This window comes from Microcebus murinus, chromosome 3 (assembly GCF_040939455.1).
Source record: "Microcebus murinus isolate Inina chromosome 3, M.murinus_Inina_mat1.0, whole genome shotgun sequence".
Classification (NCBI taxonomy): Eukaryota; Metazoa; Chordata; class Mammalia; order Primates; family Cheirogaleidae; genus Microcebus; species Microcebus murinus.
The window spans coordinates 52,930,457-52,951,517 of NC_134106.1; the positions used below are offsets into that span (position 1 = coordinate 52,930,457).

Sequence of the window (21,061 nt, forward strand, 5' to 3'; positions counted from 1 at the left end):
TTGTATAGAGGTTAAAAAGGGTCATTTCTCTCACTGTCCTCACTGGAAGGCCTAAAATAGCATAAGCTATTTTATTCTCTGGTTTGTACCCATGACTTTTTCCCTGCTCCCAGGAAGCCTTAAGTGAATTTGCTATAATAACTGTATTATGCATATAATAGATATAATCTACATAATGATTGTATGTTTTAAAAAAGCAACTGTTGCCCCCTGGCAATTAGCAAAAAGATGCCTCATTGGTGGTGTTGCTCTTACATCAGTCAGGGGCAGAGCAGATGGACAGTCCTTTGTTTATCCTAGCTTGTTCCTGGGGTTCATAGCCAGAGCTGTTTCATGCCTGGGGCACACACACACACACAAAAAAATAATAATAAAAAAGAAAAGAAAAGAAAAGAAAAAAGAAAAAGGAAAAAAGGCAACTGTTTGTTATTTATAATGGACTATTACTTAAAGTAACTTTATTTAAAGAAATCAAAATTCATCACTCAATTTTTAACACTAGGACTTGAGATTACTGTTTTTTTAAAAAATCAAAAACATTAATATAATTATAGGAATATGATAACATTATTGGAAGTTTAGAAAATTAAAAATATTACCCACGATTCCATCTACCATTATGATCATTTATACATATTTCCTGTTGATCACTTCCTATATATGTGCTCATTCTTTCTATAATTGAAACTAGTACCACCGTCATTGGGTGGTAAGTTTTTTGAGAATAGTGACCTTTTCTGATCATTCTGTATATACTCATAGTTTAGCACAGAGCCCAGTACAGATATGTGCTTGAAAAATTATTGCCAAAAGAATGACTTAATGAGTGGATTTGCTGAAGATCTAAAATTTAATTAAGTATAATCAAGGTTGGATTGATTATTTTGTTGGTTCACAGGGAAAGGCTAAAGTCCTAACAGTCGACAAACATCAGCCATTCTGTGACTTCCTCTTCTGCCCAGACTTCTTGGGGCAGACAGGAGGGGAAGGTGACAGTCAAATGGTGACATAGTTAACTCTTCTGCTTTGCTTGAAAACAATAGCACTAATTTCTTTTATTTCTTTATTCCTTGTCTGCAGATTACCTGGACCTAGAATGGCCTTACATCTCTGAGATCCAGATTGAACGCTATTAAATGTGTTGCTGATTCTAAAATAAAATTGCAAATCAGGTTTGGAGTTTGATGGAAAAGACTGAGAGGCACAGGTTTGTTGCTCATTTAGATTACAAATGTCATCAAAAATAGAAACCAAAAAGGTTAGGTAATTTCTAAATTAAACACTCTTTCTTAGAATAATTACCATGTTACAGCATCTGTGTACTTTGGTAGAATTTGAATAACACTTTATTGCTCAGAATAATGTTCTATTCTTGTCACCAAATAATACTTGGCGTATGTGCTCTTGTACTCCCTAACTGCAGGAAAGGCGTTGCCCGGAACAGCTGGCACACCCTTGGCAATGAGGCTTAGTTCTGCTGGAACTTTTCAGGTACTAAAAAAAAATCTCTTTCTCTACTCCCCATTCATTCACAGGCATGAAGCCTGAGCTTTATTATTTTTTTCTAAATCTAAATGGACTGAGTCAGGCTTATGGTAGTCACTATTAAGAACAGACCACAGTAGCATGGAGAATATTATTTGAATCTTCTTTCCATAGGAAACGAGCTATGAAAAGAGTAGGCCCATTAATCATAATTTGAAAGGCAAGTTACAAACCCTTTGATGGAGACTTTACAAGCTATCATTGCAGTAAGTAGAACTGGAACACTTTTCTTTTTGTTGAGCAAATGTACCTGGTCATTCTGGACTTTTCCATTTTGATAACCTAGTCAGTGGGAGAAGGTTCCCGGGCTTAAATAATAGCTTATCAGCATTTCCTGTTTCTAAGAGTAAGTGTGAATTTAAGGAATGCTAATATGTCTCTTTTTATACCACAACACCTACAGAATTACACAGAATTTTGTCTAAAGTGACATGAACTAGTTGTTACAGTCTGGCAGATAATTCCTCACGAGGACACAGCATTACATTTAGTCAAAGGCCAAACATGACGTAAGTAAACATTTTCTGTGTTTTGTAATTTTTTCTGTTACTTTACTGTTGCTTTCAACTTAAATTTCAGTTTCAATTATGGGGGTACAATACATGAGTGCTATTTTAAAACTCTCCTTTATGTTCCTTAATGATGACTACTTTTTTTCCCTTTGAGTTAAAAAGAAATTATTTTAACTGTGGTCACCATGCAGTGTGGTGTATTGTATTATTTCAAAATTGCTAAAAGAATAAATTTTTAACGCCCTCACCACAAAAAAGTGGTAAGTTGGTGAGTTGATGGATATGTTAATTAGCTTGATTGAATCTTTCTACAATGTATACATAGATCAAAACATCACACTGAACCCCATAAAGATACACAATTATTCGTCAATTAGAAATAAATTAATAAAAAAGAAACTCTTTTAGCTTAAGAGTCTTGTATATTCTTTTTTGAGTCAGAGTCTCACTCTGTTGCCCATGCTAGAGTGCCATGGTGTCAGTCTAGCTCACAGCAACCTCAAACTCCTGGGCTCAAGAGATCCTCCTGCCTCAGCCTCCCAAGTAGCTTGGACTACAGGCATGTGCCACCATGCCCGGCTATTTCTTCTATATACTTTTAGTTAGCCAATTAATTTCTTTCTATTTTTAGTAGAGATGGGGTCTTGCTCTTGCTCAGGCTGATTTCAAACTCTGGACCTTGAGTGATCCTCCCTCCTCAGCCTTCCAGAGTGCTAGGATTATAGGCGGGAGCCACCGCACCTGGCCTAGTCTTATATATTCTAAAAATGAAAAAAAAAAAATCAGTATTGGTCATTTAATATATGTTCTCTTCTTCCATAGTAATAGATTCCCTAACTTTTAAGCTGGGCATGTAGCTGTCCAGTAAAATAACAATAGCAACAACAAAAAGAAGCTATTTCTCAGTTTCCCTTGCAAAGGACTAACTGGAAGTATTATATGGCAACTTCTGGGCTTTTCCTTAAATGACAGATGGTGTGTATCTATTGCCCCTTCTTTATCCCTTTCTCTGTCCTGCTGCCTACAATTGTGGACATGAAAACAGCATCTCTAGCTTCTATCTTGGGCCATGACGACATAGGCAACACTGCAGATGAGTGGGCAGAAATGTCATACCAGCTTCCCTACCTCTGCAGCTTGATATGAAGTATAAACTATCTTGTTTAAATGACTGTTCTTTTGTGTCTGTGTTTCTCAAAATGAAAAATAATCCTAATGCACAATCACCTATAATGGAAAATATTGAACTATTAAATCTGACATGAAGAAATAAACAGACTGTAGCAGACACCTATTGGCTTATTTGCCCAATACACTTTTCCAGAATTAACCCACTGTCTACTATTACTACAATCCACATGGTTATAGTGAGAGTTTCCAAATTCAATAACATAACTCCACTTTTGGTTGAAGGACGATCCTGACCCTGGCTGAGGGAATTAAAATCTTTCCCCACAAATTTGAAAATAAGATGGAGAAAATGAGAGCTCCGTGTCTTTGAGCTCTCAGACTATGATAGTAAATATCTGAGGTATTGAAAGCTGTATTTTCCACTATGTGTTGGGAGAAGCAAAAGAAATCAGATTGCGATAAGAAAGAACAATGAATTAGAGCCAAAGAGAGAAGCAGAAAATTAGAGAGGGGAGAAGGAGAGGATTTCTAAGTTCCCATAGTTCTCTAGTGCCCAGTTGTCGGGGAAGTGTTGCTTGCTGACCTAACATTCACTCTCCGTTTCTTAATGCTGATATTACTCTGGATCCACCCATCCCTAGAGGTGGTTGCAGATCCGTCTAAGACTGTATGTGCATGGCAATCTCCTGGCAACTATATTGATCCAGGGATGGGCACATGCTGTAAATTGGCTCTATCTGATTGAAGATTTATATTCCTTGCCCTGGGGAAAAATTATTCTTCTGCTGGACATGAACAAGGAAGCACATTGTTCTGATGACCATTGTCAGCTCTCTTGCCACCAGGAAAGTGACCATCCTGGGATTAGAGCACTGCTGAAGATGGGAGCAAGAAGAATTCTAAAAAGTCTGGGCCTTTGATGGCATTTTTGAGCCCACGTTGGCACTCAGTAAAATATATAAGATAATAAATGACCGTTATAGAAGCCAAGGGTCACCAACTTTGCCTTTATCTTAAAGGCACTCAGTAAAATATATAAGATAATAAATGACCGTTATAGAAGCCAAGGGTCACCAATAGTAAATATTTTAAGATTGCAGACTGTAAGGTCTTTGTTACAAAGGTCTTTGTCAAGGCTGCTGTTGTAGCTCAAAAGCAGCCCTAGACAATGTATACATGAATGGACATGAATGTGTTCAAATAAAACAGGTGGCCAACCTACAGGCTGTTGCTTGCCAATCCCTGCTGTGAGCTAGCTTAAGTCTGAGTGTTTTGTTACTTATTGCCAAAACTGGCATATCTGATATATAGGTTCCCATCCATTTTGGGGTTCTAGCTACATCTAGCCATTGTAGTCTATGAGAAACTCCAGTGTCCAGAGCTGATGGCCAAAATATTAACAAAGGGTACAGCATGAACACCAGCCAACCATAAATATGTAGGATTACCATACTGGAGTGAATTGGCTGGATATCACTTTATTGTTACTTGTCCAACAAGTCTTCTTGGTTACTTAAACTACCCAGAGTTTCTTTCTGTTATTTGTAAACAAAGGCATCCTTACCATTCTTTTTAGATTTCCTTTTTGCATACTACTTTAATTTTTTTTTTTTTGCTCCTTTTTTGGTTATGATGTTGATCGGTTTTATGTCATTTTTTCTCTTTGGCTCTCCACTTCTTTAGTTCAGTATTTCAGTGCCAGGATTGTAATATTAATTATTTTAAAAAATGGGTAGATGAAAACTTTTCCTGATAATGATTTCCTGCAGGCCTTATGATCAATAACACACAATCTAGCACTTGACACATGAGGTGTGACTATAACATATCAGAAAGATTTTAGCACACATGCTGTAGCTCAGACATCCAATGTATTTTGTTAAATGCAGTTGCAACTGGGAGTTATATTCCAATAAGGCTGTCATTTCTCAAAGTATCTTTGAAATACTGCCAATCTCCTCACTTTATTTTAACATCTGTTATTGATGGAGATATATCACATTGTCACCAGTCTTGGCTCTGAATGGATTCCAGCTATTTGCAAAAAGTAGATCCATCTTAATATTTACAATCATTGAGTATTTGCCTTTCCCCCTTCCTTCCTTTTTCATATAATTATTAGGCACCTAGCTATGCCAGTCACTCTCCTAGGTACTGGTGAGATAAAGTCCCTACCCTCAATGTATCCATAGTTTAATAGGGGAGGAAATAAGTAAATAACTTATAATGTACCCAAATTTGCCTAGCTTTAACCAGTCCATAAGTACAAATATGGTCCTCATAAGAGAAATAACCCAGGTTTTAAAGGCTTTGCCCCACTTGCACATGTGGAAAGAGCCTCCTTCTAGGGTTTTCACTTGGATTTCCCCAGTGGACACACTGCAGTTGTCCAGTCCAGTTCCCAGTCCAGTTGTCCCTATTGATAGCTGCTGCTTTCAAGCCTCCAGGATGCCAGGTGTCTGGTGTTTCTTATTTATTTGTTTAACTTTCAAAACTTTTATTTAATGGTAGAGGAAAGCAGTACTACCTTTTTATACTAGTTTAAAGCTTTTTACATTGTTTTTAAAAAAACTCTAGGAGATGTTTTAACAGGGAAAAAAAATCTCTGTAGTAGGCAGTCTGACTGGCAGCCAGTGTTTCTAGAACCGCTCAGAGTAGAGAATTCGTATTGTTTTCCAAACCTATCTGCTCTGAAAAGGAAAAGGCTAGATTAACCTAGTGAGCAAATGTACAGCTAAAAGACAGGAAGAAAATGGGGCCAGCAGAATTAGCCATTTCCTTCTCAATATCAGCCAGTTGCTCTTTTTAGGGGGAGGGTGGGAAGAGAGGTTTAAAAGACCATAAACACTCTGCTGTAGATAGTGCCTCCTGGTCATCACATACCAGCAATGAGCTCCACAAAGGTGGGAGCTTTATCCATTTTCTTCAGTGTTGTGTATTCATCAGGCATAGAACTGTGCTAGACACTTACTATTAATAGCTGCTCAATACACATGTGATTGTTCAATGAATAAATGTCAAAATAGGGTTAGTCCTTCAACCCACATCTCACTGCCATCAAGCTATCCTCCATGCAGAAATGGGGAGAATGACTCTTCCCTTGCTCACTGCAACACTGTTTTCTGGGTCCCAGTGCAGAGGTATCCGGGCCTCTTCTCCTCTAAAGTCTTAATGATCACAGCCTTTTCAAATTCTCCTCCAGCTCCTTTCTATAGGAACAGTCTTGGTCCTTGAGTCATTGCTGGGAAACAGACATACTTGAATCCCAGCTATGGCCTAGGCTCATGCTTAATTTCCTGACTTAATTAGAAATAGGGTGATAAGAGCTACACTAGATGCACATACAATACAGGGACGTGGCAAAGAAGTGAAGAAGCAGAAGACAGCAGTAGTACATCAATGGGAGAGGAACCAATTGTAGGGGACTGACATATATTTTCCTATTTTAAGAATTAAATTTAGTAATGTATGTGCTCTGCCCAGAGCATTTAAAAGTAATATGTTCCGGACAAAGCCCCTGTTGCCTTGGGGCATAACAAAAACGAGGTATTGCCTAGAGGCATAACAAAGGACCTGAGTTGCAAGTAAGCAAGAGCTACCCCGCACCACAGCATTGGAGGTCTGGAGGCCACACGATAAACACATTGTTCCTGTGATCGCTGTGTACACCCCATAAGATGGCTGGTTAGTCAATGACAGGTAAGACCCCTCAAGGGAGGGCCGACCTAAGCCAGTCACAGCCGCCACAGTTCAGCCAAAGATCTTAGGGGATCACTCTAAGAAAAACTGGGAATGAGAAATGCCCCCTATGACTTGCCTTGCACATCCTTGCTAATCTCGGTCCATGACCTATGCCTAGTGCCTAGAGCAACCACCTGGAAACCTTGAGCCAGGGGATATCTGCTTCCCTAAGGCTACATATTCTGGAATTTATGGCCATTGCTGCAATGCCTGGTGGTTACGTACAAGAAACCAACTTTAATTTTTTAGAGCATAAAAATAAAAGTAACCCGGTGTATTATCACTCGAGTCAACAGTCTGTATGTGTGTCCATGTTTTTCTTTGTGTCCTGCGTTTGTGTTTTGTGCTCTGTGTTCATCCTTCGTCCTGTAAATGGGCCATGACAACTGATGGTATAGAAAGAGGATGGATACAATTCCACCTGCTTCCTATTACCATCTTTTACTTCCACATCCCTCCCCTCTTGTCTTCCTAAACTGATTGGAACTTCCTCCTCCTAGTTTTATAATTCCATCTTTCTAAGTACACAATAGGTACTAGTTAAATATTTGTTGACTGCTTGACAAAGAGAATTAAGACCTAAGGAGTCCCATTGCTTTTCTCCTAATATTTGCTTTTCCATATTGATTGTTCTTTGGTCAAACTGGGCTATGAGCTACTGGATAGTGAGAACTTAATAAGCCCTCATTTGCTCAAATCAATCAGTATTTATGGACTGCCCATGATGTGCTAAGCATTGTTCTAAATGGAAAACCACAAAGATTAATAAGGAGTAGCTTTAAAGAAGCAAGCAGTGTAGCAATAGAGATATAGCATGCCAAAAAACTATACTGTAAGGAAGAAAGAATTCCATGTTCTAGAAGATCCCATAACTTGCTATGGGAACACAGAAGGAGCAAGAGAACTCTAGTTTGTGGGTTTTGAGAAGGTCCTACAGAGGAGCTCCATGAAGAATAAGTAGGATTTTAACCAGTGGAGAGGGGTGAGGGAAGTGTGTTTTTTAGAGTTTGCACTGAAGGAGAGGGTTTCATTGAACAGTGCTGCTGGCAGTATTTTAAAAGAAAGATTAAAGTACCACACTGCATGTGAATCTGTCTGTCTAATTCTGTATGCAAAGCAGATGGCTGTTAAACGTTTGTTCCATCCCTGGTATTGTCTGCCTTATAAATGCTAAAGAGGAGCTGAAATGGAGAATTTTGTCATGGTTAAAGACATTTTTGCCTATAATTTGTTTATAACATATTCTTGACTAACGGGCAAGCTCCCTGCTCCCTGGGGCTATGTTCTAAGTGCACACACAAAGAATGATTAGCCTTTTCCCTGTTGCTGCTAAGAGCCCTAAAAGCCGGGAAATCGATACATACAATAATTTATCACTGACAGATTAAAATTTTATATTGATTTCTTCTGAACTGGGAATTTGCGCCCCCCAAGGAGCTTTATTCTTTTAATAGACAACTAGGCGATCAGTTGTAATTTCAAGTTTTGAAATGCTTTGGCAGGAGTTTTTATGAAACACACAGATGAAAAATAACAAGAGGCCCTGGATAGTTTCAAAGTCTTGCTGAGATGTACAAAAGGGAGTTTTGCTTGCCTGCCTGTGCCAATAGTGCACCTCTGTCCCTTGGAGCACTTGTTCTGTTCCTTGCCATGAATCTAAGGACTGCTGTCGATTTCTGAGCTTTGGAAATCTGGTGGGCTCCTTGTCTTTTTTTTCCTTTCTGAAAACCATTGTCAACTCAAAATATAATCTTAGGCTGGACATCTTCAGAGACCAGCAGGCAGTGGTGTTTGGAGGATCCACCTTCCAAGCAGGCTTCAAACTAACGCTTTTCAAACTTGAATGTTTGCATGACTCTCTTGGGGAGTCGAAATGCAGATTATGATTCTAGGATGGGGCCTGCGATTCCACATTTCCAACAGGCTCTGAGGTGCAACCTGTGGTAGGACTTTAAACTTGTTCTTTTCCCTGATAGGATCTTTCTCCAAGGTAGAAAGGACAGGTGATGTGACAAGGGCAGCATGCTGGGCACTCAAAGGTCACTTGAAGCCCTGACTAAATATCCCACAAACATCAGAAACAGAACTAAAATGAGAGTCTGAGCTCTTCACTGGTAAAGCTTGTTCTTATTTGTGTGTATCTCCAAGGCAGTATGTGATGGGATAATAGAGGAAGAGAAAATAGATCATTCATTTCTCTATTTCTGTACATTTTAATCCCCTACTCTGTGCCAGGCATTTTATTATTAGTGCAGGAAATATAAATTATAAGAAAATTGATATAGAAAAGCCTATTTTGGAGAGGCAGACATTGAGAAAGCATTTCCCTCAATCCCTTTCTTTTTTGTCAGGGAACTTTTCCTCCAAGACACCCTACACACAAGGAATCCAGCCGTTCAGCAATTCCTAGCAGAACAATATTATTTGTCATTGTTCTTTGTGTTCAAAGATACTTCTGGCAATGATGTTACTATTCCTGTGTATGAGTCTGGCAGAAAGCCCTAAGATGTGACCTAATTTCCAAATAGCTTGTCCTTCTGGTGAGCTGTTATTAGTAAAACCTGCTGTAATTTATGACTCTACCCTATAGACTTTGGGAAAATAGACAGAAGGGCAAAGATTTCCACCTGCATTATTAGCCTGTGTGACTAGATCATCTTTTTGGAATAGTAGCTTCTGCCTATAATTTGAAGAGACGATGTAGAAACCAATGTATTATTTTTTCTTTCTGAGAGAAGGGCTCTTAAAAGCCTGGAAGTGGAAGATCATTAGGTGATTTGTTGTTAGCTCAAGAGGGGCACATCTTGGTATATTTATAGTCATGCTGCCCAGGGGGAGATCATGTTTACGTATGGTCCTGTCTTATCATCCATTCTACCCTAAGTAGATCTTGAAAGTTAATTTATAACATTGCATTATGCTTAAAAGGGAAGGATGTTTCATAGAAAAGGCATTTACCAAGCTCTTGAGGGACCGTTGTGCGCCGATCAAATGACAGATGGTGTTCAGCTTTCACAATGTAGGAGTGCGAAAGAATGTGGGGTCACAGCGAAGCCATAGAAAATCATGGAGTAAAATATGGTACAAGTTGTTGTCAGCCTGGCATAAGAGGAGGAGGTACCAGGGAAATGATACCAACCACCAAGAGAGGAAAGGAAGCTGAAATGAAAAGGACAGTACTTCAGTTTCTAAAAAAGCAGGTATGCCCCTAATTTTGCTGTGAGATATTGGGTAGGTCACCAGCGTCTCTGGGCCTTGCTCTACTAGTACAGCCGAGGAGAGAGAGGTTCCAGATGATCTTGAAGTTGTCTCTATGCTCTGTAACTCAAGCTCACCGTGTGCCTACTATGTGCTAAATGCACCATGAAATAAAGGCTTTATCTTTTCCTTATTTATTTATTTATTTTTTTGGTTACCTCCATTTTACAAAAGAGAAAACGAAGGTTTAGGAAGCTTGATAACCCAGGCCAAGCTTACACAGCTAAGAGGAGGCAGAGCTAGAATTTGAACTCAGGCAATCTGACACCATAGATAATGTTTTTTTTTTGTTTTTTGTTTTTTATTTTGAGTCAGAGTCTCACTCTGTTGCCTGGGCTAGAGTGCCGTGGCATCAGCCTAGCTCACAGCAACCTCAAACTCTGGGACTCAAGCAATCCTTCTGCCTCAGCCTCCTACAGAGCTGGGACTACAGGCACATGCCACCATGCCCAGCTAATTTTTTCTATATATTTTTAGTTGTCCAATTAATTTCTTTCTATTTGTAGTAGAGACGGGGTCTCGCTCTTGCTCAGGCTGGTTTTGAACTCCTGACGTTGAGCGATCCTCCCGCCTCGGCCTCCCAGAGTGCTAGGATTACAGGCGTGAGCCACCACGACTGGCCATTGTTTTTAAACTTTACAACATACTGCCTTTATACTTCTAAGACTTTTATGAGTAAGCAAGGAAGGAAAATTTTGTTTGTTACTTTCCTAGAAAATCAATTGGCAGTGGATCCTTTGAAAGATTTGTCACATCTTCTTTTAGAATTTTTTTTTTTTTTTTTTTTGAGACAGAGTCTCACTTTGTTGCCCAGGCTAGAGTGAGTGCCATGGCGTCAGCCTAGCTCACAGCAACCTCAAACTCCTGGGCTCAGGCAATATTGCTGCCTCAGCCTCCCAACTAGCTGGGACTATAGGCATGCGCCACCATGCCTGGCTAATTTTTTTAATATATATTAGTTGGCCAATTAATTTCTTTCTATTTATAGTAGAGACGGGGTCTCCCTCTTCCTCAGGCTGGTTTTGAACTTCTGACCTCAAGCAATCTGCCTGCCTCGGTCTCCCAGAGTGCTAGGATTACATGTGTGAACCACCTCGCCCAGCCTTCTTTTAGAATTCTTGACATATTGGAGTTTGATCCTAATAAATGAAGATATTGTAACGGATGTCATAATTTAAGGTCCAAGAATTTAAGACATGAGATGAACAACACTCCTTCCTCTTACCTTACTCTGCTCACTTAGCCACAGGTATGGACATCTTTACTTTTCAGGTTCTGGCCTGCCCAGCTGAACCAACTCTGTCCAGGACAGGCTGCTGAAGAGTAACTGCACAAGTGTTGGCTAGTGACAACCGGGATTCATGTTCCTGTCTCCTAAGCTTGAGATTCTGGGAGGCTGGAGAAGCACCGGGTTGCAGACAGCAGCTTCCTCTTACCCTCTTCCAACAGAGATTCCGGTGCCCACATGATGAAGTTCCAGTGTAGTTTCCTGGTTTGCACAGACATTCCTCCTGAGACTAGAGTTCTGTATTAAACACCATCCTGCCTGGATGGGGCTATGACACCTCCCTATCCCTCAGAGGCAGTGTGGCAAAGAGCAATGGTGGGATGCCAACAATTTTTGCATATCTGCATCCCACCTGTAGATACTTACTTATATTTTTCTTTAAATGGTCTCAATTTTAAAATTTAAATATCTTAATTTTTTTTTTAAAAAGTACACTGCAAGAAGTTTTATAGTTTTCAGTTTTAGATTTAGGTCTATGATTAATTTTGAGTTAATTTTGTATACGGTGAGAGGTATGGATCAAGGAGCTTTGTTTTTGCATACCAATATCCAGTTATTCTAGCACTACTTATTGAAAATATTATATTTTTTCCCACTAAATTGTCTTTGCAACTTTATCCCTCTCATGGGAGGTAGGTTGGATTCTTTGTTCCTTTTAATAGTTAACTGGGGAACCAAAATATGAGCTACCACCCATCCGTCTTCACCACTAGTCCTTCCGGAAGGAGCTCCTTCTGCCCATCCTTTAGCTTGGGATCTATGTTTGCTAATATCTTTGGACATTGCAATTTGGTCACTTATTGACCTCTCTTTGGTCACTTCTGCTTAATTATAAAATCCCTCCTTCTCTTGAGGGTTTGCAAGTACCCTAGCAATCTCTCTGCCAACTCCTCATGTTCTTTCCTTTTCTATCAACCTGCCCTTGATAGAAAAGTGACAACTTACAAAATAAATTTAAAATTTTATAAGGAGTGGGAAAAGTTTTGAATTTTGTAGAGGAGAAAATGGGCAGGAATTTATAAAGCAACACCATTAACTATCGACATGTGCCAATTGTGATTCACTATTTAAGGACTCCTGTGGTCAATACATGCTTCTCTCATAAGACTCCTGTTTTGGCGAAGGACCAAGCCATTTAAATACTATTCCACATATATGTACACACAAACATACATATACAGACATAAACATACATACTTACACAGACACCTGAGAATATTTTGTACTTATCACTTTCCTTCTAGTTAACTTACAGACATATTTTATAGTTATGCTATTGGGAAAATTTTCTAAATTATAGGATCTTAGAGACACTAAGGGATCATCTAGGTTGCATGGGCTGTCAACTCTGATGAATTAGAGGTGATGGCTTAGAGCACTACATTTAAAAGGATTGCTAGGCTGAGTTTAGCTCAGCAAGAATGAGAGCTGTTATTGATCAGTGATAGCCTGCCATGGCTGGGAGTGGTGGCATGTATATGGTGTATGACTAACTCTAATCTAAGACTAGGCCATTCTCTACCTGTTGCAGGAATACTTTCATTACTTGTGAGCTTGCTCTTTTTCAAGAGTGCTCATTGCTTTGTTGAACAGTTCTTCTATATGTTGGGTGCAAAATTTATCTCATAGTAACTTTTAATCATTTGTCCTAATTCTACCATTTAGAGCTGTACAGACCAAGTTTATACCCTATTCAACATCATAGCTCTTCAAATATCAGTGTATAGTCATTCTGTGATCTCTTCTCCTACATGTAAACCACCATTTCTTTCAACTACTTCTCAGATATTGTGGTTTCTGGGTCTTGCACCATCCTGGATGTTATGTTTTTTTAAGTGCTCACTAGTTGCTTACTTTACTATCCAACCTAGAACTTTGCTGGGTATTATTGGCAAATTTATCTGTCTATAATTTCCACATTTACAGCGACATTTGTCTATGTCCTTTGTCTGATCTCTGTCCTACTTCCCATAATATCCTATGGGCTGCTCACAGTTGTTCTAGCCTTATATCTGTGTATTTGTTCAATTCTCTGGGATAGCATTGGAGTGGGGGAAGGGTTTTCCTTCTTTTAAAGTAGCTAAATGCTTTCATAATATATTCTCTTTTATTCTTTGGTTTCCTCCCAATAATTTTATTTCTTCCATTTCCAATTCATAGGCAAAAAGCAGAGCCTCTCTCTTAATGGAAGAATTAATGGAATAGATGCACTCAACAAAGTTCCAGTAATTTCTGCTAAGTGAATTCTAAAATAAACTCTTTTATGGCCCTAACAACAATAAAAGACAGTGAATCCATTTCCCAAGAAGCCCACCTTGTTTTATAAGTCAGTGAAATACATTTATGGACTACCTACTCTTTCTGATGATCTGTGTTGGGAATCTCTCCATTAATAAAAATAATAGCCAAATATGAGTATTAATATGTATGATTAATCTGATTGTGTCTCAACTAGATCTAGGAGTATATGTATTTTTAAAGTTTTTTAAAAAGTTTCTCCCTAGTGCTTTGGGAGGCCGTGGCAGAAGGATCACTTGAGCCTAGGAGTTCCGGACCAGCCTGAGCAACATAATAAGACCTCGTCTCCACAAAAACTAAAAAAATTAGCTGGGCATAGGGGCCAGGCCTGTAGTCCCAGCTACTCAGGAGGCTGAGGCAGGAGGATCACTTGAGCCCAGGAGTTTGAGGTTGCAGTGAACTATGATCAAGCCACTGACTGCACTCTAGCTGGGCAGCAGAGTGAGACCTTGTATCTTAAAAAGAAAAAAGAAGAAAGAAAAGTTTCTAGCCCACGACATAGACTGACAGACACAAAAAACATAGAAGTAAACACGTAAAACCCAGCTACAAACCTACTCTCAGTTGTTTTCATGCTACCCAGTGCTGGAAGGAGAGCCTGTCTGTGAAACACCAGTTAATTGCACTTTGTATGGAGGGACATTGAAAAACTTAATACACTACCAGGGAGCTCCCTTTATAACCTTGAGTAGCCTAGATTAGCAACAGCAGGCTTCACTTTCCCTGTGTCCCCTCTTCTTTGTGGTCCTTAAAAGCAAGCCCTTACAAAGCCGGGCTCCTTCCTCCCTTCTAACTCCCTATCAGGAAGCGCTTTCTGTCCTTCAAATCTCTTTAGGGACTTTGAAATCCCAGACTCTTGAGCACAACGTGGTCATAAATATTCATGAAGGGGCGTGGCCCCCGCCAGCAAGCGAGGCTCCAGGAAGCTGGGACCAGCGGAAAGGGTGCGCCAGCTGCACGCAGGGAAAACAGTTCTCATTTTGTGTGCCTGGCTGACTACACGTCCAGCCGAGAGCCTGCTCGAGATGGCCACATTGTGCTTATGTGGGAGGGGCTTTACCAAGACGAATGGACTTTTCTGAGGCAGCGCCCAGGAGCTGTAATTCGAGGGGCCTCAGCTCTCCCTGCCACCCACCTGCCAGGGCAAGTGAAATTCCACTGTGAAAAATTCAGGCATACCCTGTCCAGGACTTTGTCCCCCTTTAAGAAACAAATACCCCTTGTGTGAATAATTAGAGGTTTTTTTCATCCTCTGGTGGCACTTCCTCCTTTGCAATTCTCTACAGTGGAGATTGTTTCTTTTCCCTTCTCAGGGATTACAACTGCTGCTCCCATTTCTTTTTTTAAGATCAGGAAGCTACGTTGTCTCTATTTTCCCTCCTCTCCATTCTTTATTTACTAGTGCTGTATAGCACAGTGGCTAAAAGCCAGACATTCAGATTCCAGCTTGACCATTTACAAGTGCTGTGGATGTGGCTAGTTGACTTCTTTTGCCTTAGTTTCTTTGTCTGCATAAAAGAGATAATATTAATAACATCACTTACCTCTTGAGTTTGGTGTGAGAATGAAAGTTATATACAGGCAAGTGTCGCAACAGGGATATGTTCTGAAAACCACCTCGTTAGGTGATTTTGTCACTGTGCAAACATAGAATGTAGGTACACAAACCTGGGCGGTCTAGCCTATTGTTCCTAGGCTGCAAATCCGTATAGCATGTTACTGTACTGAAAACTGTAGGCAGTGATAACACAATGGTAAGCATTTGTGTAGCTAAACATAGAGAAGGTAAGGTAAAAATACAGTATCATAGTCTTATGAGACCACCAGAGTACATGTGGTTTATCATTGACCAGAATATCTTTATGCATCACATGACTGTATATAAAGTGCTTGCACAGTGTCTGGCATGTTGTAATCCTGACAAGCCTGGTGGAAGATGGCTGAGTATGAAAAAGAGTGGAAGTCAGCAGGGGCGTGTACCACTGGAGGTGGAGCCCCATCAGAAGCTAAGGGGCCAAGAAAACACATTCACCAAAAACAAGACGAAAGGCTGAACCCAGAGAGAAAAGGGAGGTGAGCCTACCTTGGGAGCTGGGATGCAGCTGGCAGCGAGTGCCAGTGGAGAAGTGTGGGAGCGAGGCCATTGAAGGAAGAATCACACAGTGTCCAGAGGTAATGGACGCAGGACTACAACCAGCTTTTTAGTTTGTTTTTAGGTCTGAGTCCCAGATCCTGGTCTGCACTGATCATTAAAGCAACAAGAACTTCAGGTTGGTCCTGGGAGCAGGAGCTGGCCCTTTACTGGTCCTCAGGTTGAGGAGTTGAGCTGTAGAATTCTCCACTGACCACCTCTCCCTATCTTTGCCCTGTTCCATCTTTAAACTCCCATTGAATTGGCTTGTTATCCTCAGCATGGCACTCAGTCTCTTGACCCCACCCAGTCCTTCTGGGTGGTTATGCTGGCTTTGGGTTGCCTTTACCTACCATCCTGTCTCTCCTGGCACTGTCTACCGACCCTCTCTTCACAACATATATTACTACCCCCAACCCCCTCTCCACCTCTACCCCCACACTCCATAATTCCTATTGGTTTCTGGGTATGCCAGTCTTCTTACAGTTCCCTAAACATGTTGTGGAGGGGAAAATGCTAGGTGTTCACTACCTCATTTCATCTTCCTGGGAAGATGAGAAGGTATCTCCTAGTTTCTTTTGCAGTTAGGTTGGGACAATGACCAAATTCTTGGAAATAGAAAAGTGAGCAAAAGAGATATGGCACTTCTGGTTCAAGGAAACTAAGAGATAGTCTGAGTTCTTCATGTTTGTTCTCTCCTGTCTGTATGCCAGGAGGTGTAAAACTTTAAAACAGTGGGTTGCAAGTGGAAGCAGACTGGATGCTGAGTTTCTATTGCAGAAAAGCTGACCAACTGGCATCAGATTTTTTTTAATGAAAAAAACTAAGATTATGAGGTTTTATTTGTTAGCTCAGCATGGCCTATCCTATCCTGACTAATAGTATATGTACCATGTTCTCTCTCATTTTTGTGTCTCTGTAATTACATTATATCACTTGGAATGCCTCCCTTCCTTCCTACCATGCAGCAAGTTGCTACTATCCTTGAAGTCTCCTTTGTACTCTTATAGCTTCTGGCCTGAGTGATTAGATGGATCTTGGCACCAGTAAGGAAAATGAAAAGGAAGAAGAGTACATTTGGCAGAGAAGAACTCCGAAATGTATATGATGAGTTTGAAAATGGGATATCCAGGCAGAGATATCCAGGAGGCATTTGGATATATGGGACTGAAGTTCAGGATAGAGTCCTGAGCTAGAGGTAGGTAGAGGGTTGGAAGTTATGAGTGTATAGGGAGAAATGGGCAAGGTCGCCCAGGGAAAGTATGTAAAGTAAGATAAGGAGCAGCTAGAAGATGGAAAGATGGATCTTAGTGGGGCACTATCATTTAAGGGGAGGCTGAAGAAGCAGAGGCTTTATAAACTTTACAATTTTACAGAGTCCCCCTAGGCTATTCAGGATTGAGCATGAAATCTGGGAATGCAGGACTAGTCTGTTGATCAACATTTACAAATGTGAAATTTAATTTTGAAGAAAACAGGGTATTGTGCAATCAAAGCTGTTGAATAGACCTGAAAATGTCTTTGCAGGTGGAATTGCTTAGCTTTGTTATTGAGAAAACTTCCCTGTGAAAGTTTAGCTTTGATCATGTTAAAGGAAACCGTAAATTGGTAAATTTAATTTAAAAGCTTACCCTGGCTTTTAAAATATACCTGGCTTTCCTCAACCTGAAGTCTTCTGACTTAGACAAACCTAAAAGAGTGAGAAAATTGCAAGGATTTTTAACTTGCTATAGGAATTACTTGTCTTCACTAGCCTATATTTTGTTTTTTTCTTCATGTGATTACTCTTTGGAAGTAATTCTTAAATTGTCTAAATGGTCACCATGTAACCATAGGTCTTTAAATGGTATTTGGACAGCTGTGATGTACCAAGAGAGGTAATTGTTTTATACTTCAAGGATATCAGAAGACTACTGAGGTTCTTAGAACACTGATACTATTCAACATCTATAGTCTCAGAAACTCATAGGTCTAGATTGCTGGAGGATCTCTCATTCAGAAGTGTAATTCCCTTTGAAATCAGTTCTCTGTGAAAAAGAGATGGTTTTCCTTTGATATGGCGATATAGATATTGTCAACTATTATATTCTCAAAATTCCAATGTGGCTCACTGTGCTGGTTTAATGTAGCTTTTGATTGGAAGGTGAGAATCCCCAAATGCATTTTTAGTAGCCAGCTCTGTTGCAAATCATGCCATTGGATATAGCATTAAGTAACTTAACTCTTTCTTAAAACTTCAGGTAAATTTAAGAGCACACCACATCTGCCCTCAGTCTGGGAAGTCTGTTGTAAAAATGCAGTTTGCTTGGTATGTGATATGCCATCATGCAGTATGTGGTATATTTGTTGAACATCAGACATTAAATGGAGAGGGGGAGAGAACAGACAGTAAAAGGCCAGCCTGCTCTCTGTGCAGGGCATTGCTCCAGGGTGACATCTGCTTGTGAGCTACTGGACAGCATTTTGCTCATACTGAAAAAATTATCCTTGTGATATGCAGATTGAATGACCGGCCCATGTGTTTATTAATTATTTTATATTTCCTTTCATCAAATGGGTGGAAACCCTCACAAGACCTCTGACTGATGCTCTGCTGTTCTTAGTGGAATCCTTATTGTAACTAGCATTTTGTTTGTTGGTTTGTCCCTGAGTGCCCATTGTGGACAAGTCATTATGCTAGGGACTTATATCACACCTTTACTTTCTGAGTTGACTGTACAAGACCATCATTCCTTTTCATTTTATAGAGGAGGAAACTGAGTCTTGGAGAGGTTAAGTGAGTTGTTGCAGGTCACAGCTGGTAATAGAATTGGATTCAAAGTCAGGATAGTCTGCCTCCCAGAGCTCATGCCCTGTCTACGAGACCTCGCCACTTCTCAGAGTCTTCCTTGTACCATCTTAGAGCCCTTCCTCCAGAGCTTCTCACTTGAACTTAGTGGTGGCTGGGGGGTGTTTGTGCCTCTGGCCTCTTGTCTTGGCTATGCCTCTGACTGATCGGAGGATGTGACTTAACCAGCTCATATCTCTGGTTCTCCGAATAGAAAATGCAGTTATATTACAGTGACCTGCTTTCTTGAGGGCTTGCATGAGCTAGCTAATTGGGTACTGGATTACATGTTGGAACTATGAAGAGTATTTAATTTAATCAATTAACATTTATTGAGTGCCTACAGTGTGTAGAACCCTGGGGCAGGTGGAGGCATGGTGTTCCTGTCCTGGGGATGCACTATTCTATACATTTCCTTCATTTTTGCAACTCTGTGTGATTCTACCTGACTTCTAAGAATACATCTATCCCCACCTACATGTTTCTTTAATTTCTCTGTGTGCCAAGATTCACTCCTGAATATCCTTACCCACTCTGCTTTGTTTGAAGTGAAACAGCATAGTTTCTTCTTGGACTTTAGGAAATCCTGTTATAATTCAACCAGTTTTGAGAATGACCTCTTACTGCTCTATTAAGCTGATAATGTTTTACTGAGTTGGAATGTGCAAAGGTCACATACATTATACTATTAGCTCAGAGGAGCATAGTTTTAAATTTTGATTTCAAACATGGCACCTGGCTAACACAGTGGGTCTTCTCACAGTGGGATCATGATCGTGACAATAGAACTTTCATGTGTTTCAGTGTATCCATCAGTTGAGATACAGCCTTCCTGTGATTCCCAGTTCTGATCTTCCTTGGTCTCTGAGAAAACTGCATACTGTGAGCAAATCCAGGATCAAGTTCACCCTGCCGAGAGCCAGCTTTCCAAAAGTGAAACTTTACCTTGCTCTATTGAGCCCATTTTCTTGTATATTCATCTTTCAGTAGCAAGGCAGCTTCCCAGAATCCTGTTGTAATTTCAGAGTTTATGGGTATTTTTGCATATATGAATATTTGCATCCATTCCTTTTTTTGGTGACCTACCATATGTGGCTGGAAGCCTGGGATGACTTAATCTCTATTATTTGAGTTGCATTAATTAATATATTTAATAGTCAGTGTTTCAGGTACTTAGTTATATTATGAATACAAAGGGAAGGTCTTCAAAGAATCTGTACCATGGTGAAAGATGCATAGATAGCGTGTGCTGAGAAGAATGAGCAGTCCTGTGGGCCAGGAGCAAAACTACTGAAAAGAATTGGCGAAGGATTCATCAGCTCTCTAGGACAAGGGCACCGAGGGGTCTTTATGCTTCGCTTCCTCAAGTTTGAGTGGCATCCATTTCATAAAGCATCTGGCCTGTGCTAGGTGTTGTTCAAACCTTGACATTTTCATTTTGCTATCACAAGGTGACTTGAAGTAGTGGACCAGGGGGAGAAAAATCACCAAGAATGAGAACAACAGCAATGACACTTGAACTTGCAAAAAAAAAAAAAAAAAAAAAGATTACTTTCAAAACCACTTCTTTACTTTTTCTGTATTCCCTCTTGGAACCAAATTTCATCAATAATAAGAAAATGGGATACACTTTTGAGACAAGTTCTTTTCTGCTGCGCTTTTTAAGTTCCCTTCACTGTTAGAGCTCTGTTATAAGGGGTCAAAATGCAGCCTTAAGAGCTTTGTCTTATCTGTTAAATTAATTCACCTGACAATATGTGGGTTTGAATGATTTATTTGTGTTTTCTGAGAGTGGGATCACTTTTTTAAAATGAGCTTTTCATGGTGATGACTAACATGGCAGAAGACCTGGCGTCACAAACAGTAATCCTAGACCAAGTAGCTCAATAAGGTTCATTAGCTATACTTTTTTTACTGTGATTATCTGAGATGCAGTTGCACTTTAAGAATAGCCACCACTGAAATTCATCCTGCACAATAAGACTTTCTTGAGATTTCCTTTAGAAACATCGTGGTTCCTCACCTTTTATTTCTAGCATTAACTCTGGACAAGCTTTCACTCCTCTAGGACTCTCAGCCAATCTGACCTTCCCATCGACCCTGAATCCTGTTATTTATGGAATCAGTGATTCTATTCATTATTAAGTTGCAGTAGGTCTGGCTTCATGCTAATTTTAGAAGCTCTTTCCTCTTGTTACCAGGCAAGCCATCAAATGGCCTGGTTTGCCTTTCAGGAGGTAAGAAACCAAAAGTACTCAGGACCTTTTAAAATTCTTACTAATCTAGAAAACTTGAGATTTTTCTTAGAAATAGAGCAGAGAGGTCCATGA

The 21,061-nt window shown here is 40.0% G+C and overlaps 1 pseudogene; it reads left to right on the top strand.

Annotated features, from left to right (window-relative positions):
* The first annotated feature begins 204 nt into the window (after positions 1–204).
* Positions 205–350, top strand: LOC142870371 (uncharacterized; annotated as a pseudogene).
* Positions 351–21,061: the final 20,711 nt, after the last annotated feature.